The sequence below is a fragment of the Ornithorhynchus anatinus genome, chromosome 3 (assembly GCF_004115215.2).
Source record: "Ornithorhynchus anatinus isolate Pmale09 chromosome 3, mOrnAna1.pri.v4, whole genome shotgun sequence".
NCBI classification, from domain to species: domain Eukaryota; kingdom Metazoa; phylum Chordata; class Mammalia; order Monotremata; family Ornithorhynchidae; genus Ornithorhynchus; species Ornithorhynchus anatinus.
This window is the reverse complement of record NC_041730.1, coordinates 50809739-50836733: the sequence shown is the minus strand read 5'-3', so window position 1 is coordinate 50836733 and position 26995 is coordinate 50809739. Positions and strand designations below refer to the sequence as shown.

Sequence of the window (26995 nt, the reverse complement as noted above, 5' to 3'; positions counted from 1 at the left end):
AGCGCTGGGGGAGATGCAGGCGAATCAGGTGGTGCCACGAGGGGCTCACAGGCTTCAGCCCCATTTTACAGAGGAGGGAACTGAGGCCCGGAGAAGTTAAGTAATAATAACGACGACGATGGCCTTGGTTAAGCGCTATGTGCCAAGCTCTGTTCTAAGCTCTGGGGGGAGATCCAAGGTTGTCAGGCTGTGCCACAGGGGCTTCACAGCCTTCAGCCCCATTTTGCAGAGAAGGGAACTGAGGCCCGGAGAAGTTAAGTAACAATAACGATGATGGTATTTGTTAAGCGCTGACTATAATAACCACAATGTTGGTGTTTGTTAAGCGCTGACTATGTGCCAGCTCTGTTCTAACCGCTGCGGGAGATACGAGCTAATGAGGTTGTCCCACGTGGGGCGCACAGGCTTAATCCCTATTTACAGAGGAGGGAACTGAGGCCCAGAGAAGTGAAGCGACTTGCCCAAAGTCACCCAGCTGACAAGTGGCAGGAGCGGGATTAGAACCCATGACCTCTGAGCCACGCTGCTTCTCAGCGTGAGGTGTGGAGGGGCGCCTGAGGACCCGACTTGGAGATGAGGGAGGGGCCCAAGTATAACACATGCGCTTAGAACAGTGCTTGGCACATAGTGAGCGCTTGCCAAATACCATCATTATTAGGTGCGTCATAGTCGTTCTGTGTATTTTATTAATGAGGTGTATAGATCTCTAATTTTGTCTATTGACATCGATGCCTGTCCACTTGCTGATGCCTGTCTCCCCCTTTCCAGACCGTGAGCCCATCGTTGGGCAGGGATTGTCTCTATCTGTCGCCGAATTGTGCTTTCCATGCGCTTAGCACAGTGCTCTGCACACAGGAAGCACTCAATCAATATGGTTGAATTGATTCGTATACTGATGAATGAATGGATGCTGTTGTGTATCACTAATTCTATTTATTTATATTGATGCTTTTGATGCCTCATGTTTCGTTTTGCTGTCTGTCTCCCCCTTCTAGACTGTGAGCCTGCTGTTGGGTAGGGATTGTCTCTCTCTGTGGCCAAATTGTACTTTCCAAGAGCTTAGGACAGTGCTCTGCACAGTAAGCACTCAATAAATAAGATTGAGTGAATGAGGGGCAGGAAGAGGAGCAGGGGAGGGGGTGGTCCTGAGGGAAAGAGGGGTGTGTGGGTTTGTTGGGGCGGGGGGCACGACTGGGCTGGAAGGAGGGAGGGAGGGATGGGCATGCCCCAATCCCACAGAGGGGAGAGGTGGTGGGAGAGAAGGGAATAATAATAATACTAATTATGATTTCTCGACTGCGAGCCTGTTGTTGGGCAGGGATTCTCTCTCTCTGTTGCCGAATTGTACTTCCCCATCGCCTAGTACTGTGGTCCACCCACAGTAAGCGCTCAATCAATACGATCGAATGACTGAATATATCCTGGGGCCCAGAGAAGGGAAATGACTTGCCTGAGGTCACACAGCAGACAAGCAGCGGACCCGGGATTAGAACCCATATCCTCTGACTCCCAAGCCCGGGCTCATGCCCCTTCTTGTGTAGTGGATAGAGCACGGGCTCAGGAGCCCTCCCAGGTTAAGCCCCACTTTTCCTCATCTCCCCATCCCTTCCGCATCGCCCTGACTCCCTCCCTTTGCTCTTTCGCCCCTCTCCCCACAGCATTTACGAACACGCCTGTCATTTTATTTATACTGATGCCAGTTTACTTTGATGCTGGCTCCCTCCACTAGACTGTGAGCCCACTGTGGGCAGGGATTGTCTCTCTTTTTTACCAAATTGTACTTCCCAAAGTGCTTAATACAGTGCTCTGCACACGGTAAGCGCTCAATCAATATGAGTGGATGAGAGAATGATATTTGTTAAGTGCTTACTGTGTGTCAGGCACCGTACTCAGCGCTGGCAAACCAGGTTGGACACAGTCCCCTTTCCCACGTGAGGCTCGCGGTCTCCATTCCCCTTTTACAGAGGAGGGGACGGAGGCCCGGAGAAGCCAAGTGACTCACCCAAGGTCACACAGCAGAGAAGCGGTGGAGCCGGGATTGGAACCCGTGACCTTCTGACTCATTCCTTCAGTCATTCATTCAGTCCATGAGAAATCCATAAAAGCATCCCCAAATTGGTCATGTCCCTAAAGCCAGTAAGAAGATTTCCGGGCCCCGCGGGAGTGGCGGCAGGAGGAATTCTGTTCGCCCTGCACGGCGACCCGACGGCTGTACACCTCAAAGAGATTTCCCACTTGTTTTCACCCTCTAAAGCCCCTTCACCTGCATCTCCAACCCCACCGATCCACGGTACTCATCCAGCGTTTACTCTGGGTAGAGTACTTCAGCTCTTGGGAGAGCACCATAGGGTCGGTAGACCCGTTCCCTGCCCTCCATCATAATCATCATTAATACCGTCATTCATCGTAATCGACAGTCTAGAGGATCCCACCCCTTCACATCTGACGAAAACACTTGTGCCCTCTGATTTCATCGGAAGTCGTGGAGGAGTGGGGAGGTGGGGACCGAACGTTGTTGAGAAATGATTTGTGCGGCAGAGTGGGATCGGAGTGAGGAGAGACAGGAGGCCGGGAGGTCAGCGAGGGGGCTGATAGAGTAGTCGAGGCCCGATAGGACGAGTGTTTGGATTGGCACGGAAGCAGTTTGGAATGGAGAGGAAAGGGCGGATCTTATCAATGTTGTGAAGGTAGAACTGACGTGATGTGGTGACAGATCGAATGAGTGGGTGGAATGAGAGAGGTGAGTCAAGTACAGTACACCAAGGCTACCGGTTTGTGAGGTAGGGAGGAAAGTGGTATTGGCCACCGTGGTGGGAAAAGACAGTGAGAGGGCAGGGTTTGGGTGGGAAGACAGAGCTCTGTTTTGGACTTGTTCAATTTGAGGCGTCGGGGGGACATCCAAGTAGAGACGTCTTGAAGGCGGGAGGAAATGCGCGACTACGGGGAAGGAGAGAGGTCGGGGATGGAGATCGTAGATTTGGGAATCGTCCACATAGAGGTGGTAGTTGAAGTCGTGGGAGCAAATGAGTTCCCCAAAGGAGAGGGTGAAAAGAGAAAATAGAAGGGGGCCTAGAACTCAGTCTTGAGGGACCCCCACAGTTAGGGGTGGGAGGCAGAGGAGGAGCCCGCGAAAGAGACCGAAAATGAGTGGCCAGAGAGGAGAACCAAGAGAGGACAGGGTCAATGAATCCAAGGTTGGACAAAGTTTCAGGGAGATGTTATATTCTCCCAAGTGCTTAGTACGTGCTTTGCACACAGTAAGTGCTCAATAAATGTGATTAATAATAAGGGAGTGGTCTGCAGGGTCCACAGTGGTCTCAAGATGGCTGAGAGGTCTAGGAGGATTAGGATGGAGCAGAGGTCGTCAGATTTGGTGAGAAGAAGGTCTTTGGGTACCTTAGAGAGGGTTGTTTCTGTGGAGGGAAGGGAGTGGAAGCCAGATTGGAGGGGATCTAGGAGAGAACTGGAAAAGAGGAAGTGGAGACAGTGGGTATAAACAACCCTCTCAAGAAGTTGGGAGAGAAATGCTGAGAGAGAAGTAGGGCGATAACTGGAGGGAGCCATGGGGTCAAGGGGTTTTTGGGTTTTTTTAGCCAAGAGGATACCGAAGCGTGCCTGAAAACTGGAGAAGCTGTTGGAAAGTGAACAGTTGAAGATGGCAGTTAGGGAAGGAAGAAGAGAGGTGGCAAGTGTTTTCAAAAGCTGTCAAGGGATGGGGTCAGAAGCCTAGGTGGAGGGGGGAAGTTTAGAGAGGAGGGGAGAGATGTCATCCAGAGTTACTACAGGGAAAATAGAGTCGAAGAGGAGAGGGCGGAGGAGGAAGGGGAGATTTTAGGGAGCTCATGTCTGATGGTTTCAATTTTGTTGATGAAGTATGTGGCCAGGTCATTAGGGGAAGGAGTTGGTGGGGGTGGGGAGGACGGGAGGTTTGAGGAGGGAGTTAATATCTGGAACAGCTGGTGGGGCAAGTGGGTATGGGAGGGAATCAGGAAGGAGAAGTCTTGTCAGGCAGTGGAGAGGGCCAAACTGAAGCAGATAAGAATGAATTTAAGATGGACAAGGTCAGAGAGATGTCTGGATTTCCTCCAACAGCCCGTTCCCTAGCTCGGGCACAGGGGTGGAGGAAGCGAACCGTAGAGGTGACCCACGGTTGCGGGTTAGCGGTACGAGACCGGCAGAGGGACGGGGGAGGTGGGGCAGTTGGGTTCACTGCCGAGGGTGGCGGTTAAGGTGTCAGTTCATGCATTTAGGAGAAGGTAAGAATAATATTGGTATTTGTTAAGCGCTTACTATGTGCAGAGCACTGTTCTAAGCGCTGGGGTAGATACAGGGTAATCAGGTTGTCCCACGTGAGGCTCACAGTTAATCCTCATTATACAGATGAGGTTACTGAGGCACAGAGAAGTTAAGTGACTTGCCCACAGTCACACAGCTGACAAGCGGCAGAGCCGGGATTCGAACCCATGACCTCTGACTCCAAAGCCCAGACTCTTTCCACTGACCCACGCTGCTTCTCTGTAGTAGCTTAGTTTGGGATATGAGGTAGTTTGGGGTATGAGGTAGTTTGGGATATGGAGACCAAGCGGGGTAGAATGCCCGAAGTCATCAGTTGGCATTAGAGGAAGTGTGTGGATGGCGTCGGAGTAGCAGATTAGCGAGTTTAAGGTGAGCTAATTGAGTACTTTTAAGCCGATGCTAAGGAGTTTCTCTCTGTGGCAGAGTCGGACGGGCAACCTCTGAAGGCTCTTGAAAGAGTGGAGAGAGTTTCGTTTTTGTGTTTTGTTTTTTTTTTTTAAAGAAAAGTGATCTGGGCAGCAGAGTGAAGTATGGTTCCTTGTCCGTCTTCCCCAAGTCAGTTGCCCTGGGAGAGAGGCTTGGGCCTGCTGCCGAGAGCTTTGTGACAGTCAGGCAATCGGTCAGTCATATCGATTGAGCACTCACTGTGTGCAGAGCACTGTAACGAGCCTTTGGGAGAGTACAGTACAACCGAGTTGGTAGACACGTTCCCCGCCCACAATGAGTTTACGGTCTAGAGGAGTAGGGGAACAACTGAGATTTCCAGTTACGTCGTAGTTGCCCCCAGCACCACTTGTCTGCTGTGCGATCTTGGGCAAGTCATTTAACTTCTGTACCTCAGTTACCTCATCAGTAAAATTGAGATTGCACCATCTTCCTTCCACCCATTTGAGACAGGGGCTTTAACCAACCTAATTGTCTCGTATCTGCCTTAGCATTAGTACAGCGTCTGGTCTACTAGATGCTTAGCAAGTACCATTAAAAAGAAAACACCCCCTCCTTCCTCCTCCAGCCCTGGGTTTCCCACCCCGCAGTGCTCTACCCTTGTTTTCTGGGCTCTCGACGTTGTCTAGCAAAGGGCCCAGTTGCTCGGTTTTTTTGCTGACAGAATTTTACAGAATGTGAGAAGGTAAGTCAGTCACTTTTCTCATACTGTTTGTCAAAATTATTCTCAGTAGTCGGCCACTCTGCTGCCGCAGACCGGCTTTATCCTCCGTGTAACACTTTCAAGTGCCCTCACGGTACCTTTCCTTTCAGAATGTGAAACAGGACAGTTTCATTACCCCTTTTTTTTCTCCCAATCTTAGTGTTGAAGGAAGTAGTGGAAACATTCAGATCCAAACACAGAACCTCTTCAAGGGAAGTCCACAGTCACTACCTTCTCTTCGACTCGTAAAGCGAAAACAAGAATTTGCCAGCCAACATCACCTTATTTTATACTCGTTCTAGGTCTGAAGCCTGTTTAAAGGTAGAAGGGAGGCATATAACGAGGGACCTCCAAAGTCTTTCCACCAGGCAGTCTTAAATCTTTCCCGATGGACAAGTCTTACTGGACCAAGCCACAGATACCAGTTTTAGTATTTTGTTCCTGCCCCAGTCGAACAGGCTAGCTCCGAGGGCTTCCCATATATAGCTTTGCAGAAACAATAGTGTGAGATCATTTTGAGCACAGACTCGTTTTTCTGTTTCAGATATTCGTTTTTAACAGCAGAGTCATTCCGGTTGTCAAAGAAATATGCGGTGGTTTCCTCTCCCCAACAAAAGGATCTCTTCCCTTAGTGTGCGTGCTTCTGGATTTAAGATTCCGGAAGGAATTATCCATCCAGGCAAGAAGGGTCACAGTGAGAGGCAGGCAAGCCACAGCCCGTGAAGTTTCTGTATTGAGCAATTTCATTTCGAACAATGTGCGAATAATTTCACAGATATTCATTTTCTATCAGTATTTCTTTCTCGGCTCTGCCTAGGCGGAGTCACTAAGATTAAATATGCCGTGACCCCTCTAAACTATTTCTGTGTTGCAGTGATTTTATTAGATAGGCCTAGTTAGGAAACTAGGGTTTTCACATGGCATGCAAGCCTTATTTCCCAGGGAATTGAAAAACACAGACTTGGTCATTCCCCCAGGGTAGGCTAAGAGTTGAAAAGCGTTTTTGTAATCACTCACTGGCTGGGATATGAATGAATCATCCCCCCCCCCCCCCCCCCCCCCCCCCCCCCCCCCCGACTGTAAGCTCCTTGTGGTCAGGGAACATTTCTACCAACTCTGAGTTATACTCTCCCAAGTGTGTAGTAGAGTGCTCTGCACACGGTAAAGTCTCAGTAAATATGGTTGGTTGATTCCTGTATAAGTAATAAGCATGCACTCTTAATCCCTGGGGTTTATTTCCTATAGCAGCTAAATTTATTTTAGGGATCACAGAAAATATTTTTCTTAAAAAACTGTGGAAATTAAAGTTTGTGGTGAATGTTCTCATTCCTTTCTTGGGACAGTTTAAAAAATAACTTTTTTTAAAAATTGTACTTTTTTAACACTTTATGCCAGGCACTGTACTAAGCATTGGGTGAGATACAAGGGTAATCAGGTTGGGCAAAGTCCCTGTCCTATATGGGGCTCACAGTCTAAGTAGGAGGGAGTAGGAGGGGCTTACGCTCTTCAGGGGAGACAGCCCATTAAATAAATAAATTACAGATTGGATCTATAGGGTCAGAAAACATGTTTTAGGAATTGTTTATAATTTAAAGGGATGCAGAATTTTGCTGTGGTATGGGCTCTCCCAAATTAGTCTTTAATTTTGCTTCTAGGGAATAAGCGCTTGAAATGCTGGGCTTGTTTGATTTCCATCAACTGGAACTTAGGGTATACGGAAAGGGTTTTTTTAAGGGCTGTTTTCAGCTACTCTAAGTGAGAGCCACTGACCTCATTCAACTATCTGTTGCCGAATTGTACATTCCAAGTGCTTAGTACAGTGCTCTGCACATAGTAAGCACTCAATAAATACTACTGAATGAATGAATGAATGAACTAATAGTTTAACTGTAAAGAGAATAGTTGAATTGGAAAGAGATCAGAGTATGGATCGCCCTCAGGATGACATGAATGCTTCTCCTCAAAGAAGACACTGAATCACATGTCCAGTACTTAAAGCTGTACTGGGAAGCAGCATGGCTTAGTGGAAAGAGCCCGGGCCTGGGAGGTAGAGGGCGTGGGTTCTGATCCCGGCTCCGCCACTTGTCTGCTGTGTGACTTGGGGCAAGTCACTTCACTTCTCTGTTCTTCAGTTCCCTCATCTGTAAAATGGGGATTGAGACTGGGAGCCCCATCTGGGACAGGGATTGCGAGCACCCTGATTATCTCATATCTACTCCAGCGCTTGGAACGTAGTAAGTGCTTAACAAATATTATTATTATTATTATCATTATGATCGTTATTGTGTCTGGCTAGAAAAGCGACACAAGTATTTGGAGTTTATTTAGCCAGGTGAAGAACCGGCACGTGGGCATCAGCCATGTTGGTGTTCGGTGTGTGCTATTGATGATAACGGCATTTGCTATTTAGTATTTTCAGGGGAATTTGAGGGCCTTCCACCTGCAGAACACTACTCTTAGTAGCTTACTACTGAGAAAGACCCACAGTGTTTGACCTTATTAAGGGGCTTACAGTCTCACGGGGGAAACAGATAGACACCAGCCATTTACAAAGACTGTTTCACTTAATAGCAGCACTCTGATAAACAAAAAGGTTAATCGTAGGTTAATTTCGATGGAGTGCTTGGGCATACAAACTTGGGTGGCCCTCTGAGATCGTGAGCGAAGAAATGCATGTGATCTCGCGCACAATTTGTCAGAAAAAAGCCACAGTTGGTCCGATCTGGGAGTGTTTCTCCCCGGGGGACACCCTGACTTTTCCATTTTCTCCACGCCATTCGTGTTCCTCCCCCAGGTCCCGGGACACTCTGCTGCTGCTGCTGCTTCCGAGCCTCCGAACTCGCTGGAAGCAGTGGGCAATGGGAGTTTAGGCCTGGAAACCAAAGTTAACGGATCACAGAGCATCTGGGCCCATAAAAAGACCGGACAGCTGGCCTGGCCACCGGAAAACTGACCTCGCTTATTTTAACTTCAGCGCTAATGGTGGCTGCTGGAGAGAAAAGTATTCAAGGGGTAGCACTTAGTAAATGATATTTTCATCTTGTTACAGAGCCTCAGCTCCTCGTTTTCAAATGAGAAGCAGCGTGGTCTGGTGGCGAGAGCACAAGCCAGGGAGTCCGAAGGACCTGGGTTCTAATTCCGGCTCTGCCAGCTGTTTGCCGAGTAACCTTGGGCAGTTTGCTTAAGTTCCCTGTGCCTCAGGTTCCTCAACTATAAAATGGGTTTTCAAAGTCTGTTCTCCCTCCTTCTTAGACTGTGAACCCCGTGTAGGACTGGGACTCTGAGCTAATCATCCATTCATTCAGTTGTATTTCTTGAGCGCTTACTGTGTGCAGAGCACCGTACTAAGCGCTTGGGAGAGTACAGTATAGCAACAGACACATTCCTGCCCACAATGAGCTCACAATCTAAATAACTGGTACTTTCCCCAGCCCTTAGAAGGGTAGTGGATATAGTAAGCGCCTAACAAATACCATAATGCCTTAATGAATCACTGCAATCTTGAACCTTCCAGCTTCCCCATGAGAAAGGACTAACACATTGTCAGCCAAGTTTTTTTTGAAATATAATGGTGGAGTAAATATTTAGTACTATAAAATCCATAAATGGAAATCAAAGTGAAGATTATCAGCTATCATGTACTCCCTAATCTAAAGAGAGGGAGTTATTTTAACATTAGCTGTCATAAAAAAAAAAAAATCACCCACCCCGAGGAGGAATTTCAAAAGATATAAATGGCAAATCCTTGTCCTCAAGGATTTTACAGTCTTGGAGGAGACAAACAAATCTCAGTCAAAAACAGAGGGTTGGAGCTGTGGTCCTAAAATACAGGTGGAGAGAGCAATAGTGAACGGCTTAATCAGGAGAGCAGGAAGTTTAGCTTAACCTTTACCAAACCTAGAGCGTTCCAGGCACCACAACAGCAAGATAAGAAGACCAGCTTCATTCATTCGCTCATAGTTATAAGCGCTTCCTGTGTGCAGAGCCTATAAGCGTTAGGGCTGCCCACACCGAGCTTATAGTCTAGAGAGCTTCAAGGGCAAGCTTCAAGCTGGTGTAGTTTGGGGCCAAAATCTGGATGACTCGCAACTTCCGTTGAAACTTCGATAGTGAAGAACCCAGAAACAGACAATACTTTAGAGTTTGGGGGTACTTTTTCATTCATTAATTTATTCAGTCGTATTTACTGAGCTCTTACTGTGTGCAGAGCACTAGACTAAGCACTTGGAAAGTACAATTCAGCAATCCCTGCCCAACAATGGGCTCACATTCTAGAATGAATACCCTGCCCCCTTTCAAATTCTGCTGCATATATTCTACTGCTTCCAAGCACTGTTTTAAGCACTGGGGTAGATACAGATTAATCAGGTTGGACACAGACCCCGTCCCACGTGGAGCTCACAGTCTAAGTAGGAGGGAGAACAGATTGTGAATCCCCAGTTTATAGGTGAAGAAGGTGAGGCTCGGAGAAGTTTTGTCGTGCTCAAGGTCATACAGCAGGCAGTCGGCAGAGTCGAGATTAGAACCCAGGTCCTCTAGCACCCAGACTTACGTCTTTCAATTAGGCCATGCTGTCTTCCCTACTACCGAATTGCCCTTAATTCAAAGCTCTTTGGCTTAACAGATATGGCAGTACACCTGTGACCTCATGCTAAATCTAATCCTCCTCCACCTCTTGGCTGCCTTTGACATTACGGATCGCTCCCATCCCCTGGAAACATGATCTAGCGTTGTATTTTCCGGTTTTTCACTTCTCTGGCCATTCCCTCTGGGTCTTTTTCACCAGCTCTCCCTCTGCCTCTCGCTCTCAAAGGGTGGGTGTCGCTTAAGGCTCCACCACTTGTCTGCTCTGCGACCTTGGGCAAGTCACTTCCGTGTACCTCAGTTACCTCATCTGTGGGACAGAGACAACCTCATTATCTTGGATTCATCCAGGTGTTTAGTACAGTGCCCGGCACATAGTAAGCCCTCAACAGACAAAAAGCCAAAAATAAGCTTTAGGGCCAGGGTTGGATCTGTTGACTCTTAATTGTTTGCTCTCTCACATTTAATAGTGCCCTGCACTCAATAAATGCAATTTTTGAGTGTTCAGGATTTTGTTTGGCAATTTGTGTTGCATAAAATTTTCAAATCCTCCTGCCAGCCAACCTTAAACTCCCCCCACCTTTGACCTAGAACATTTTCGGCCTCCGTTACTAGTTTCTGGAAATAGTAGGAGGTGGGGAGGGGTTGAAGTTAGCCACAGTAGGCCGCACAGATGGCTGTTTTCAAGATCCTGCTTGCAAGAACCTTTCTCTGTTTAAGGTGCAGTAAAATGTTGGCCCACAGTCTACCCGAAGTTGAAGGGCATTAAACTCGTCGTCAGAAAAACGCGATAAAAATGACTAAAAACATTTCCAGGTGATGGTTCAGCTTTTCGATCTAGTTAAGAGGAAAACTGAAAATAGAAGCCGCATTGACCAGCTATTTTTTAATGTATTTAATGAGCCAGTTGTATTTACTGAGCGCTTACTTTGTGCAGAGCACTGTACTCACTGCTTTGGAGAGTACAGTACAACCATTTAAGACACATTCTCTGCCCGCAAGGAGCTTTCAGCCTAGAGGGGGAGGCAGACATTAATACAAATAAATTATGGATATGAACATAAGTGCTGTGGAGCTGGGAGATGAGTTGGTCAGTAAAGGGAGCAAGTCATGGTGACGCAGAAGGGAATGGAAGAAAAAGAGGGCTTAGTCAGGGAAGGCCTCTTGGAGGAGACGTGCCTTCCATAAGGCTTCGAAGGGGTGCGAGTCATTGTTGGATATGAAGAGGGAGGGCATTTCAGAATAGAGGGAGGACGTGGGCGAGAGGTTGGTGGTGAGAAAGATGGGATCGAGTTACGGTGAGAAGGTTAGCATTAGAGGAACGAAGCGTGCAGGCTGGGTTGGAGTAGTAGAGTAGCAAGGGAGGAGTGCTTTAAAGCCGACGGTGAGGATTTTCTGTTTGATGTAGTGGTGGATGGGCAACCCCTGGACATTCTCGAGGAGTGGGGCAACATGGATTGAACACTTCTGTAGAAAAATGATCCAGGCAGCAGAGTGAAATACGGACTGGAGTGGGGAGAGCCAAGGAAGGTCCGGAAGGAGGCTGATGGAGTAATCAAGGCGGGATAGGATATCTAAGCACTGGGGTAGATACAAGTTAATCGGGTTGAACACAGCCCCTGTCCAGCTTAGGGCTTCCAGTCTAGACAGGGAGGAGAACCGGATAACTGAGGCTCAGAGAAATGAAGTAACTTGCCCAAGATCACACAGTTAGCAATTGGTAGAGCCGGAATTACCACCCAGGTCCCCTGATTTCCCAGGCCCTGGCTCTTTCCACTAGGCCAGGCTGCTTCTCCCAGCTCTTGCCTCTGATGGTTTAATGGGGTATCTTCTTTCATGAACACAGGTCTGAAATTCCAGTAGTTCACCATAAAGCAGGTAAGGTAACAGAACAAACCGTGTTCTGGAAACTGCTTGTGCTTCTAAAAACTCCCAGGATGTTAACAGCTGAGGAGACCGCTTCTGAACCAAGGTTGCAGGATGTCCATAAAATAGATCCAGGTGAATAAAGTCTTTCATTCAGTCGTATTCATTGAGCACTTACTGTGTGCAGAGCATTGTACTAAGCGCTTGGGAGAGTAGAATACAACAATAAACAGACACATTCCCCTGTCCACGACCAGCTTACAGTCTAGACAGGGCCGGGGGCGGGGACAGTCATCAATACAAATAAATTGCAGATCTGTACATCAGTGCTGTGGGGTTGGGGGAGGGGGGAGAACAAAAAAGCAAGTCAGAAGGCAATGGGAGAAGAGGAAAGGAGGGACTTAGTGTGAGAAGACCTCGTGGAGGAGATGCACCCTCAGTAAGACTTTGAAGAGTGGGGAGAGGGTCTTGGAAGTGCGGTGAGAGGGGTGCTATGGAAATTGGACCCAAAAGGCAAAACAAGGTTTGGAGTTTCCCAAAAACTCTGGCAGAATTGGGGACTTCTCGCATCTGCCAAAAATGAGATTAAGATTAAATTCATGCCCTAGGGATTTTAGAGAAGTGTAGGGGTGGCCCACAGGGTCCTGACCAGAATCCCTCTCCACCGCAGACTGGGTCAGCTCAGGGAGACACTGACCGGGACCTTATCTCCAGCCTGTCCTGATCACGTGTAGCATCTTCAGCCAAGGCCCCCGGGTCCCGAGGGAGCTTCTCGCTCTCTGAACAATCTTTGTTTTATCCAGTCTCCTTGGCACGAGGCAGCAGTTATCGTCTCTCCGGTGTCCAGACTTCCCTGGACGTTGACCCTGGGGGTGGGAGCAGATGGCAGGAATTTCCCCCCTAGTCCATGAGCTCCTTGTTGGCAGAGAACGTTTCAAGAAACAGTGTGGCCTAGTGGGAAGAGCCCGGGCCTGGGAGTCAGAAGTCTTCACTCATTCAATCGTATTTATTGAGCGCTTACTGTGTGCAGAGCACTCTACTAAGCGCTCGGGAGAGTACAGTACAATAGACACATTCCCTGCCCACAGACCTTTGCCACTTATCTGCTGTGCGACCTTGGGTAAGTCACTTAACATCTCTGTGCCTCAGTTCTCTCATCTAAAAATTGAGGATTCAGTATCTCTTCTCCCTCCTACTTAGGCTGTGAGCCTCATGTGGGACCTGAGTAGTTTGTATCTACCCCAGTGCTTGACACATAGTAAGTGCTTAACAAATAGCACAGTTATTATTATCATTCTTATTACAATCTCTGTTAAATTGTACTCTCCCAAGCTCTTAGCACAGTGCCCTGAACACAGTAAGTACCCACTAAAATTGGTATATTGATCCTCTTTATCTTTCCAGCACCATCTTGGGAAAATGCCGGGACCGTCAGCGTCAGTCAATCAATTCCCTGCCCACAGCGTGCGTAAAGTCTAGAGGGGGAGGCAGACATTAATATAAATAAATTACAGATATGCACGGAAGTGCTGTGGGGCTTGGGTGGGGGGTGGGTTGATCAGTAAAGGGTGTAAGTCAGGATGACGCAGAAGAGAGTGGAAGAAGAGGAAAGGGGGGCTTAGGAGAGGCCTCTTGGAGGAGAGGTGCCTTTAATAAGGCTCTGAAAGGGGGGGGGGAAGAGGATATGAAGAGGGAGGGTGTTGCAGACCAGAGGCAGGATGTGGGCGAAAGGTCAGCGGTGAGTTAGACGTTCAAGGTCCAGTGAGTAGGTTAGCATGAGAGGAGCAAAATGTGCGGACTGGGTAGTAGAAGGAGAGTAGCAAGGTGAGGTAGGAGGGGGTGAGCTGATGGAGTGCTTTAAAGTCAATGGTGAGGAGTGTCTGTCTGATGTGGAGGCGGATGGGCAACCACTGGAGGTGCCCGAGGAGTGGAGAAACAAAGACTGAACGTTTTTGTAGAAAAATCATCCGGGCAGCGGAGTGAAGTATGGACTGGAGTGGCAAGAGACAGGAGGCAGGGAGGTCAATGAGGAGACTGATAGGGTAATCAAGGCGGGATAGGATAAGTGATTGATTTAACGCCGTAGCAATTTGGATGGAGAGGAAAGGGCGGATTTTAGCGCTGTTGCGAAGGTGGAATTGACAAGATTTAGTGATGGATTAAATATGTGGGTTGAATGAGAGAGAGGACTAATGCCAAGGTTACGGGCTGGTGAGACAGGTGCCGACTACAGGGTTGGGAAAGTCGGGGAGGATAGGGTTTGGGTGGAAAGATAAGGAGCTCTGTTTTGGACATGAGTTTGAGACGATGGCAGAAGATACAGGTACAGATGTCTCGAAGGCAGGAGGAAATGCGAGACTGCAGAGAGATCAGGGCTGGAGATGTAAATTTGGGAATCTTCTGCACAGAGGTGGTAGTTGAAGCCATGGGAGCCAAGGAAGTGGGCGTAGATGGAGAATAGATGGGGACCCAGAACTGAACCCTGAGGGACCCCCGCACCTTCCCCCCTGCATTCTTTCTCCTGGCACTTAATACAGTGCTCTGCACAGAGTAGGTGCTTAATAAATACTATTGCTACTACCACTATTTCCTATTGGCTTTCCATTCTTCCTCTCCAAACCAGCTCTCTTCCCAGGCTAAAATCTCGTTAGATGCTGAAGAACGAATCCTGAGTGGGTGTGGGGAGGCGGAAAGCCTTCTGCCAAAATGAGCGGGGGATTTGAGACTTCCTTGTGATAAATAATAATAATAACGATTATGGTATTTGTTAAGCACTTACTAAGTGCCAAGGCTAAGCTCTCGGGTGGATCCAAGCAAATCGGGTTAGGCACAGTCCCTGTCCCGTGTGGGGCCCACAGTCTCAATCCCCATTTTACGGATAAGGTAACCGAGGCACAGAGTAATAAAGTGACTGGCCCAAGGTCACACAGCAGACAGGTGGCGGAGCCGGAGTTAGAACCCTTGACCTTCTGCCTCCCAGGCCCCTTCTCTATTCATTATGCCATGCTGCTTCGCTGAGGGAGGAAACTGTTGGAAATCCTTTGAAGTTGGGAAAGAGGGTTTTTTTCTTTACCTTTTTTATTCTCTTCCTCATGGTATTAAGCGCTTACTGTGTGCCAAGCACTCTACTAAGTATTGGGGGTACAGATGACCTAATCAGGTTGGACACAGTCCAGGTCCCACGTGGGGCTCACAGTCTTCATTCCCCATTTGACAGAGGCCCAGAGAAGTGGAGTGACTTGCTCAAGGTCACACATAGCAGACAAGCAGCAGAACCAGGCTTAGAGGCCAGGCCCTTCTGACTCCCAGGCCCGCGTTCTTTCCAAGATCCCAAAGCGGACAAGTGGCGACTCTCGGACCCGTGCTGTACTAGACCACACTTCTTCTCCAGTGTTCGGGGTGAACACCCAGTCGGTGTTCACCTCATCCCATAACCCCAGAAGCAAGGGGACGCTCACTGAAGGCTGAGGCCGGTAGATGCCAAACAGACGGAAAAGGGGTCGGGTAGCGTATGGGTTACCTTATAGCAGGAAGAAGTAGGGTCGGTTCAAAGCGGGAGTGTTAAGGGCGCAGCGGGGGATAGGTACAGCTGGTGAGTTAGTCCGTAACGTGCCGTGGAGCGCGAAGCTTAGGGTGTCAGTGGTACATTAGGGTACACGTCCAGGAGGGCAACCTTGGTTCTTCAGGCATTCCTTTGGCACTGAGAAGCTAGGCCGAAGGGAGCTTTGGTCTAACCCAGAAACGTCTTACCCACACCATTGCTCCCAAACTCTCTGGCAACCTCAAGTGCGGAGGTTTGGGGACCACTGGTTTTCCACTTCCTGCCCTCCTATCGGGCACCCCAATAATTATGATGATAATAATGGTATTTGTTAAGCGCGAACTGTGTCAAGCACTGGTCTAAGTGCTGGGATAGATTCAAGGTAATCGGGTTGGACCCAGTCCCCATCTCACATGGGGCTCACAGTCTTCATCCCCATTTTTCAGACAAGGTCACTGAGGCCCATGCTTGCTCAAGGTCACACAGCAGACAAGTAAGAAAGTTGGTGATACCGGAAACGCATACGGGTCGACATGGGTAATATTGGTTGTTTAGTGCTTTCTCTTTGCGTTGGTGGCCAGTGCCAGTAGGGGCCCATTGGAGTAGCAGTAAAATCATCTGGGGATGAAAACCGTGAATCTCTCTTTGGGGAGGCAGCATCCGGGGCCATTGAAGAAGAAGCGATCTGTACTTTAGTGAAGCATTTAATCGCGTCTTGGGAAATGGGCACAGCTTGAAACTGGATTAGGTTACAGGAAAGCTAAGTAAATAGGAAGCTGAAAGATGGCGGATCAATCGGTCGTATGCATTGAGCGGTTCCTGTGTGGAGAACACTGTACGAAGCTCTTGGGGGAGTAGGTAGACACCTTCCCCGCCCACAACGAGCTTGCAGTCTGACGTTCTAAGCTCAGGGTGTTGTTTTGACTGTCATGGGTTCACGGGAATGAAAAGGCAGATCAGGTTTTGTACAAGTATAAATTACTATAATCAATAACCTGAAAGGTAATGTGAAGAAGAGTATGTATTTAGAAACCTGACCAAACTTGTTTGGCTTGGTCTCTGCAAAACCTAGTTAGGGAAAGAAATGAGGCACGTTTGAAGAAACAAGCAAAATAAGCTCACTGGGATCAGAAATCAGTCAGGTAACGAGTGGGTTGCATTTTTGAAGTTGGGCGTTAAGACTGATTTGGAGTGCCGACCTCAAATGTATTGACCAGTTTTTTCTAGCTTCGGGAATAGCGGCAGATGGGAGAGAGACCTTGGCCTCATTTCCTTGGAAGCTTCTGACATATGGGCCAGGCCTTTTTTTTCATGGTTGTGAGACGCAGCCTAAAGGAAGTCAGGCAGAGAGGCCTGGAAAATAACCATCGCGTCTAGGAGGAGCTCAGCGTCTGCATCGAGGTCTTCAGTGCTCGGCATGTAGTAAGCGCTTAACGAATGCCGACATTATTATTATCACTTATCCCCAGATACTCTTCATCTAACTTCCCCAACATGGTGGACAATCCCTTCGTCCTCCCTGTCTGCCAAGCCCGCAACCATGGCACAGAATGTGAGTCCTCCCTTTCTATATTTGGGGCTGAAACCCCTCTATTCAGTCTGTCACAAAATTCCCAGGACACCCACCCTTTCGACATCCAAACCTCCAACTCACCGGTCCAGGCATTTGTACTATTGTTCTCCCTTTAGTTTACTCTTCACTCTGCTGCCTAGATCATTTTTTCAACCCATCGATGGTATGTATTGAGCACTTACTATGCACAAGAGCGCTCTTCTGAGCGCTCGGGAGAGTACGATACAACAGAAGTAGCCGACACATTCTCTGCCAGTAATGAACTTATAGGCTAGAGGGGAAAGCAGTCATTAATATAAATACATAGTCATTTATAATTAATTTAGAGATGTGTACATAAGTGCCGTGGGTCTGTGCGTAGGGCGAATATCAAATGTCCAAAGGTCACAGGTGGAAGTTGCGGGAACGATGCAGAAGGGAGAGATAGCCCGGGGAAAATCAGGGAAGGCTTCGTGGAGGTATGACCTTAATTGTGCCCTGAAGGTGGAGAGAGTGGTGTACTGGAGTATATGGAGGGGAAGGGAAATCCAGGCTGGGGGTGTGGAGGTGGGGAAGGGGTCGGCGGCGAGATAGACGAGATTGGGGCAAGGCGAGTAAACTGGTGTTAGAGGAGCGGAGTTGGCGGGCGGGGCGAGTTGAGATAGGATGGGGCGGGCTGATTGAGTTTCTGTTTGCTGCGGAGGTGGATGGGCAGCCGTTGGAGGTTCTTGAGGAGTGGGGAAGACACGGACTGAACGTTTTTTGTCGTTAAATGATGCGGGCAGCAGAGTGGAGTAGGGATTGGAGTGGGGAGAGACAGGAGGCAGACGCAGTAGTCAAGGCAGGAGGGGATAAGTGCACAGTAATAATAATAATGATAGTGTGGTGTCTGTTAAGCGCTTACTATGTGTCAGGCGCTGTCCCAAGCTCTGTGAAAGATACCAGGTAATCAGGTAGTCCCAGGCGGGGCTCACAGTCTTAATTCCCATTTTACAGATGAGGTAACTGAGGCCCAGAGAAGTAAAGTGGCTTGCCCAAGATCACACAGCAGACGAGTGGCGGAGCCAGGATGAGAACCCACGTCCTCCGACTCCCAAGCCCGGGCTCTTTCCACTAAGCCACGCTGCTTCTCCTAGCATGGTAGCAGTTTGGATGGGGAGGAAAGGGTGGTTTTGAGCAATGTCGTGAAGGTAGAAGGGGCGGGATTTGGTAACAGATGGAATATCGGGGGGGAATGAGAGAGATGAGTCGAGGACAACGCCAAGGTTACGGGCTTGTGAGGCAGGGAGGAGGGTGGTGTTGAATACAATGACCGGGTTTGGGTGGGAAGATGAGTTCGGTGTCAGACATGGTTAATTTGAGGTGTCGGCAGGACATCAAGTAGTTATGTCTTGAAGGCAGGAGGAAATGTGAGATTGCAAGGAAGGAGAGAGGTCAGGGCTGGAGATGGAGGTGGAGATTGGGGAATCGGAAGCTTTATTCTGCACGTATTCCCCGTCCCACACTTCAGACCCTCCAGTGGTTGTTCGTTCATTCCTCACCACATTGAGCAGAAACTCCTGTCCTTTGGCTTTAAAGCCCTCAATCGGCTCTCTCCCTCCTATTTATCCACTCTCTCCTCTCCCTTCACCCCAGCTCACGCTCTTTGTTCCTTTCAAGGTAACTTACTGTTTGCCTGTGGAACCTCTTGCTCGTGCCCTCCTTCCTCTCTAGAACTCTCTGCCCCATTCCCTTTAACAGGTAGCAGAATTCCTGTCATTAAAACCCTTTTGAAATCACAACTGCCAAAATCCTTGCCCAGTTAATCTCCTCAGTTGCCACTTCAGCTTGTCCACACCACTTGAGCACTTAAAGACTCACCCTCGAAGCACTCATGTGTAGGTCTTGTGTGCTCCCTAGCTTCTTCGTATCTGTAATTTATTAAACCGTACGTCTAAAACCGTACTTCTCCTCCCCTAAATGGTAAGATCCTTGAGGGCAGAGATTATTTCGATAGATTCCGCTGTACTCTCCCAGGGCTTATAGTGCCCTGCACGTAGGTGTTCAGTGATGATGCTCGAATGGATTTAGAGTCGCAGTTTTGCCGTGCGAACTCTGGACAAAGCGACCTTGCTGTTTGCATTTTCAGTGCATTTTCTCACCTACCCCCGGATTCCATATCCCTGCTGAGCATCTGAGGGAGACTTAAATGAACCTAATGGAAAAACCTGAAACAGCTGCCTGTTCATAATTGGAATTTAATAATACTAATGAAGCATTCCTCTTAATCTAGCCGTCTGCTGGATCGAATGCTCGGCCAAACGTTAGGAATTTTGAAAGCCCGGGGAGGAGGGAGGCAACCATTTAGAACCCAAGGAAACGCATTTCCATACGTGGAGCACGAACTCCTTATCACATCCCTGTGGTTGCTTGCTTCGTGGAAGTTTTCTACCTGGATCTTGTGTGTGGTTTGATGCACAGAAGGCCCATTCGTTGACGCGCCTGCAAGCCGGCTGGCCGGGCTCTCCTTGAAGCGAAGTGAGGGTGTGGATTGTTTATGGAATTCTTCACTTTTGGCCACGGAGCGGCTGAGTCATTGTCCAACCCAAGTGACTAGCGCTTGGTTCTCTTTGTTGCCAGGGTTCTCTCCCTCCCTCCTCGTAGGTCAGTGAGGTGAGTGAGTTCTTTTCTTCTGAGGGAGAGTGGAGTAATTAGGGAGGAGTGTGTGTGTCATTTCCTTTCCTTTCCCCTCAGTCCCCCCACCCCGTCACCCCTCTTTAAACTTCTTCCCCTCCCGAGATGTTTTTCCACTCTTGGCACTTGCGTAACGAAATCGGGCAATTTAGCAAATTCACCAACTTAGTCTCTACGGTGGAGTCAGATCTCACACCGTTTCGTTTTCCGGTACTGCAGTCGACTGACAGGAGTAATGACGATGGTCACTACTAAGCACTTACTATGCCCTAAGCACTGGGACAGATCAGCAGTCCCTGCCCCAAGGAAGGAGAACAGATAGAAATGCTCTGGAGAATCTGGGGTTGTTATTAAATCGCGCCACCGTCTTCCCAAGACAGAGATTGACTGGTGCATCAGCTGACCTCCGCCCCCCACAAGCCTCCTAAGTCTCTCCATTCCAGGCTGTACTTCACTCTGCCGCCCGGATTATTTTTCTACAGAAACTTCAGTCTACATTTCCCTGCTCCTCAAGAGCCTCTGGTGGTTGCCCCCACACCTGGGCACCAAAGAGAATCTCCTCACCGTCGGCCATAAAGCACAGCCCGGAGATCTGGACCCCGCCCGGGCTCCACATCCGGCTCGTTCGTTCATTCCGTCGTATTTATTGAGCGCTTACTGGGCACAGAGCACTGTCCTGAGCGCTTGGGAGAGTAAAATATCTTGAACAATTTCAGCAGGGTCACTTGACTTCTCGGTTCGGTATTAAATGGTGGCACAGGATCACGAACAATGAGACTGTGGAACAGAGGCATTCAGTCGTACTTACTGAGCACTTACTGTCTGCTGGGCACTGCAGGAAGCTTGGGAAAGTACAGTACGACGGTAAACAAATAAAAGTCAGTCCTTTAGTGTTGAGATTATGCTCACCTCAGCCCAGCTGTGGCGGGTGGGACACGTAGGACGAAATGAACAGAGGATACCTCCCAACATCTGCTCTGTGGAGAGTCGAAACGGGGGAGCCGAAGCGAGGAGGGCCAAGGGCACGTTTTAAGCCTCAGACGGTGCCGCGTCCCGGGCGGAAACTGGGGGCCAGCGGCCAGGGACGGACCAGCCCGACGTACCACTGCCGAGAAAGGAGGGGAAACTGAGGCCCAGAGACACTAAATGACTTACCCCACAGGCGAGGGGCAGGGCGGGGACTACAGCTCGGGTCTCCCAACTCCATCCTGTCTGGGCCCTCCTGTCTCCCGTGTGCTCGGTTAATCAATCATGGTATTTATTGAGCACCTACCGTACGCAGAACTCTGCTTGAAAGTACACTGTAGCGGAACTGGTAAAAACGTTCCCCACCCACAGTCCAGAGGGGACCACTGGTCTGTATGGTCAGCAGAATAGTCTTCAGGGAATAAATACTACCGATTAATAATCCCGAACAAACCCGGAGAGTAATAACAAGGGTTTAGGATTTAGGGTGAATCCCTGCCTGCAATAGATACAAGAAACCTGTCTTTCATCATCCAAAGCACAGGTTATATTTAGAGAAATGGGAATGTTATGAGATAACAATGAAGACGGAAGGTTCTGTGAACTCTTCCCAAAGATCAGACGGCTTTTAGGCAGGTCGAAGCTAGGTTAGGAGGTTCTCTTCTCTTAAGTGACGACTATAATTCGCTACCACTTGTCGTCCTCTAGACCGTTAGCTTGTGGTGGGCAGGGACTCTGTCTGTTTATTGTGTTGAACTCTCCAGAGCTCTGCACACAGTGAGTGCTCAAAAAATGTGACCCAATGAATGAATGAATGGACTAAAATAAATGACATTTAACAGGAGGAACTCGAGGCCACTGCATTTGAGACAGTGAAAGGCCTCTGACCCCTTTGATCCTTGCCTATTATGATCTTATTTTTAAACTGTATAAAGGCTGGGAAGATGTGTTACCTAAGGAGAAAGAGGCCAGGGATACAGAGAGTCAAGATTCCGGGGCCCGCAGTCCTGGCTCTGCTGAAAATCTACACCTTAGTAATAATGATAATAGTATGGTATTTAAGTGCTTACTGTGTGCCAAGCACCGTTCTAAGCACTGGGAGAGATACAGGGTGATCAGGTTGTCCCACGCGGGGCTCACAGTCTTAATCCCCATTTTCCAGATGAGGGAACTGAGGCACAGAGAAGTGAAGCGACTTGCCCAAAGTAACACAGATGTGAAGGGGCAGAGCCAGGATTAGAACCCACGACCTCTGACTCCCAAGCCCAGGCTCTTGCCACACTGAGCCACGCGGCTTCTCAATTCTCAGCTTGTCCCAATCCAGCAGCGCTTCAGCAATCTTTTTTTGGTAGTTTAAGCGCTTATTAGCAGCGTGGCTCACTGGAAAGAGCCCGAGCTTGGGAGTCAGAGGTTGTGGGTTCTAATCCCGGCTCCGCTGCTTGCCAGCTGTGTGACTTTGGGCAAGTCACTTAACTTCTCTGTGCCTCAGTTACCTCATCTGTAAAATGGGGATTAAAACTGTGAGCCTGACGTGGGACAACCTGATCACCTTGTATCCCCCAGCGCTTAGAAAAGTGCTTTGCACATAGTAAGCGCTTAGCAAGTACCACCATTTATTTTTATTTTACTGTGTACTGAGGTAGGTACAAGCTAATCGGGTTGGACCCTGTCTCACACTGGGGCTCACAGTCTTAATCCCCATTTTCCAGATGAGGGAACTGAGGCCCAGAGAAGTTCATTCAAGCGTGTTTATTGAGCGCTTACTGTGTGTGAAGCCCTGTAGTAAGCACTTAGGAGAGGCCAATGTAACAACACTTGCCCACGGTCGCACAGCAGACAAGTGTCAGAGTCAGGATTAGAGCCCGGCTCACGGAGCTACTGCCCCGTGACCGGAAGAACTTCACATCAGTGGTGGTTACCGTTTGCCGAGCACTGTAGTAAGTGCGTGGGAGAGTACTGTGCGGAGTAAAGACAAAGAAGGAGCCCAGCTCCCCCCTGGTTTTGCATCAGGCACTCCAGCCTGACTCAGCAATCAATCGATGCATAGTATTTACTGAGCATTTACTGCGTTCGGAGCAAGGCGTGGCCTAGTGGGGTAGAGCACGGGCCGGGAGTCGGAAGGTCCTGGGTTCCAATCCCGGCTCCGCCACTTACCTTGGGGTAAGTCTTCTGGGCTTCAGTTACCTCACCTGTAAAAGGGGGATTGACCGTGAGCCCCCACTGCGGGCCAGGGACTGTGCCCAACCGGATTCGCATGTATTCACCCCAGGCGCTCAGTACGGCCCCTGGCACGTTGTAGATGCTCAACAAATACCATAGTTACCATTATCATTGTACTGAGCACTTGGTAGATGTGTAGAGTTGGTAGATGTGATGATAATGATATGATGTAATATAATAATAATGTGCTTGCCCGTTTTGGTGGGGAAAACCAGTGAAATCAGTGCAATTAACTGAAATAATAATGTTGGTATTTGTTAAGCGCTTACTATGTGCAGAGCACTGTTCTAAGCGCTGTGGGAGATACAGAGTCATCAGGTTGTCCCACGTGAGGCTCACAGTTAATCCCTATTTTACAGATGAGGTAACTGAGACACAGAGTAGTTAAGTGACTTGCCCACAGTCACACAGCTGACAAGTGGCAGAGCTGGGAGTCGAACCCATGACCTCTGACTCCGAAGCCCAGGCTCTTTCCACTGAGCCACGCTGCTTCTTACACACTTTGGACTCTGTACTTCAGCAGTGCTCTCTGACACCTTCTCTGAGGGGTGTAAATATTTGAGATGTTACTAAGGTCAGCAAAGAAAACCCCTTAGCCTACCCCAGAAGTGTAACGATGTTGAAAACAGTGAAGTCTCAGGTTCAGAAGAAGACTTGAAGCTTGGGAATTATTCATGCCCCCTTCCACTCTGTTAGCGATATTTATTGAGCCCCTCCCCCCCAGCCTAAATTTACAGCCCTGCAAGAAAATGCTGTGGAATTTGCCCAAAAAAAGAAAGAAAAAAGAGTTCCAGTCCTTATGGAGTTTCCAGCAGGGATTGTGTCCCACCTGATTAACTATATCAACCCCAGCGCTTAGAATGGGGCTTAACCCATAGAAAGTGCTTAAGTACAATAACAATAATAGGAAAACACTAGCCCAAAAGGCAGACGCAGACAATAAATAAAAAAGTATAGATCTTCAGTGGGATGTCCCACTAATATCGATCCTGGGGTCAAAACTCTCCAACCGAGTTAAATTGGATCTTTTTCAAAGTACAGTCCCAAAGAAGGGGCTCTGGGTGCCTTTTATAAACGGGGTCCCGCCGACCGGGGAGCCCCCGGTGTGAAGAGCTACACCCCGGAATGCTAAGCGGGGATGGTCCGGATGAAGGACGGGGGCTGGGGTGGGAAGAATAATGGGAGTGACTCAGCTGGTGGGATTCCGTGGAATGGCTGGAATGGCTCCACCGTAGACGCAAGTGCCAAGACCCAGCAACGGGAAGAGCTGGGGGATGGAGGCGAAGCAGAAGCAAAAGTCAGGAAGCGACAGGAGTGATTTCTCAGTCGCTCTGGCTGGCGTCACTCTTGTCGCGCTGGGGTCCCTGGGGACCCCAGAAGAAGCCGCCTATCAGCGGCGACAGGCTCTGCTCCCGCAGAGCAGTGGCCTTCCCCACCCCGCCACCTCCCAGTACTAGCAAGTATCCCTGGAATCATTTATAACCCAGTTGAGAACCTCTGGCCCGCGGGATGGCTGGGGCAAGACGGAGATGATAGTAATAATAATAATAGCTGGGTATTTGCGCTTACATCGGGGTAGAAACAAGTTCATCAGGTCCCACGTGTGAAGTAGGAGGGAGGACAGGAATCGAACCCCCTTTCTGCAGGTGAGGCACAGGGAAGTGAAGTGACTCACCCGAGGTCATCCATCAGACAAGCGGCAGAGCCGGGATTAGAACCCAGGTCCTCTGACTCCCGGGCCCGGGCTCTTTCCATTAGGCCACGCTGCCTCTCTTCTCTATGCCTCAGTTTCCTCATCTGTTAAATGGGGAGTGACCGGGAGCCCCCCCCCCCCCCCGGGGGACAGGGAGTACGTCCAACCCGACTGCCTCGTATCTACCCGAGCGCTTAGAACAGCGCTCGGCACGTCGTGAGCACTTAATAAATGCCACGGTCATTATTCTCATGGGTGAGACGGGATGCGTTTCCCGGAGTGGCGAGATGCCAGTGGGCGGAAGGCGAAGTCGTTTTCGATGTGAGAACATTTTAGGAATCGTTGTAGAGAGAGAGGGTGATGTGTAGGGCATATTAAAAAAATGGATTCGTAGCTGCTGCTTAGGGAGGCAGAGGAGGGGGATGCAGAAATACAGGCTCGGAGGAGCCGGGAGCCGGGACTGATTGCGAGGGGTAAGAAGAAGGGCGGATCCCGGAAATCTTGTGGAGGAAGAAGTGGCAGGATGTGGTCAGAGATTGAAATGTGGAGGGCAAGAGGGAGACCAACCGAGAGTCAAAAGTGACTTTGGGCTTGTCCGTGTGTGGAACCACGTGGGTCAAGATAGTATCAGCCGGAAGAGGGAAGGTCACCGTCTTTGGAGGAGGAGGAAAATCTGTTTTAGGCCTGGGTAGGTTGAGAACGGTATTTTTAGGAAAGGCTGCAAACACGTTCAGGGGGTGACTCGGTTTTCAAAATTTCGAAGGCACATTCATAATACAATTTCGCCGTTTGAAAGCTGCAGTTGCAATCACACAACTTTCATTAGAATTTACGTTCCTTGACCTTTGCCGTTTAGTGGCTGTGGCCTAACTCGCAGACCGGTTTAAGACATATATTCTTTTGACAATTTACGGTTCTTTTTGTTAGGAACAATTTCAACTTGTAGCTTGTTAATCGTAGCAAGCTCTAAACCAAATTAATAATCACCGCTAAATCTGCATCACTTTCAGGAGGACCACTGAATGGCTTCTGACTTTTGCATTTCACCTCTGGGTTTTCATGACACCAGTAGAGCAGGAACAAACTAAGTTTGACTGTAAATTCTTCCTGAAAAATGTAGACAATCACTGGTATTTATCGAGCTGCTTCACGTATGCAGAACACCGTAGAAAGCTTTCCGGAGAGTAGAGTGTAACAGACAGGTCCCCTGCCCACAAGGAGCTTACAGTCTGGAAGGAAAGGACACAGGACGGTCTTTCCTTTCTGGCAACTTGGGATACGTTCTTATCCCCAGGGTATCACATTCGATTATAAAGGACCCTCCCTGCCAGACTGTCGACGGATTAGTGATGCCCTAAATTCTTCTGAAACTTGGCTTAAAAATCCTCTTTTTCTGGAAGGGAAAGCGGGAACTGCCGCTTAGGCAGTTTAGTTTTAGGGTTCAGGAATCCCGACATTTCAGTAGCGCAGGACTTCTGATTACCGAGATTGTCGCTGAGCTAGTTAATTCTGTAGGTGGTTTTTTGTCCTGCACGAGAGAGACGAGTCTTAGCTACATTTTGGAAGTGCTGAAGTTGACGTAGACCTTTCGAGTGTTTTGTTCGAAACTAGAGGTTGTCCCCAGTCACGCCCTTCTGATGGCTCCATCCGAACCACGGGTATAACAATCTAATGAGAAGCAACGTGGCCTAGTGGCTAGAGCATGGGCCTGGGAGCCGGAGGACCTGGGTTCTAATCCTGGCTCTGCCACGTCTGCCGTGTGACCTTGAGCCAGTCGCTTAATCAGTTGTGTTGATTGAGCATTTGCTGTGTGCCGAGCACTGTGCTAACCGCTTGGGAGGGCACGACAGAATTAGCAGACCCCGTTCCCTGGCCAAAACGATCTTATGCTTAACTTCTCCCTACCTAAATTGTCTCACCTGTAAAATGGGGATCAAGTCTGTGAGCCCCATGTTGGATAGTGATTGTTGCCGACCTGATTAGCATCTATGTACCCCAGCGCTTAGTATAGCCCTGGCACTTAGCGTTCAGCAAATATCCAGAAAAAAAGAAAATACACAGACATGCCCCAGAACACAACCGTGATACGTTCCTCAGAAATGCGGATGTGTCGGATGGTTGTACGGTGGGCACATTTTCCCATGGCCGAACGCGTTAAAAATAGGAATTTCCTCCAGAACCTCTGGGAAAAAATAAACTTCCTTGACTTGTAGTGGTCTGCAGCATTTACACATCACCGCCCTGTTATTCATTCTCCATTTAAGTAACTCGGAGGGTGACATCACGACATTAAATGAGGAGTCGCAGTGTATATATGTGATATGTTTTGGCGGGAGGCTGCAGAAGTAGAAGCCTGCCCTGCTAAGGATGGCGGTAGTTTTTAAAGTCTCGTGAACAAGAACCTTTATTTCTCCACAAAGCGCCTTGGAGTAGCCTAATTCCTTCTGAACATGTCGT

At 48.9% G+C, this 26995-nt stretch overlaps 1 protein-coding gene across 1 annotated transcript in view; it reads left to right on the top strand.

The window, feature by feature from the left end:
• Positions 1-26995, top strand: part of UBAP1 (ubiquitin associated protein 1) — a 49521-nt gene that overhangs the window by 841 nt on the left and 21685 nt on the right.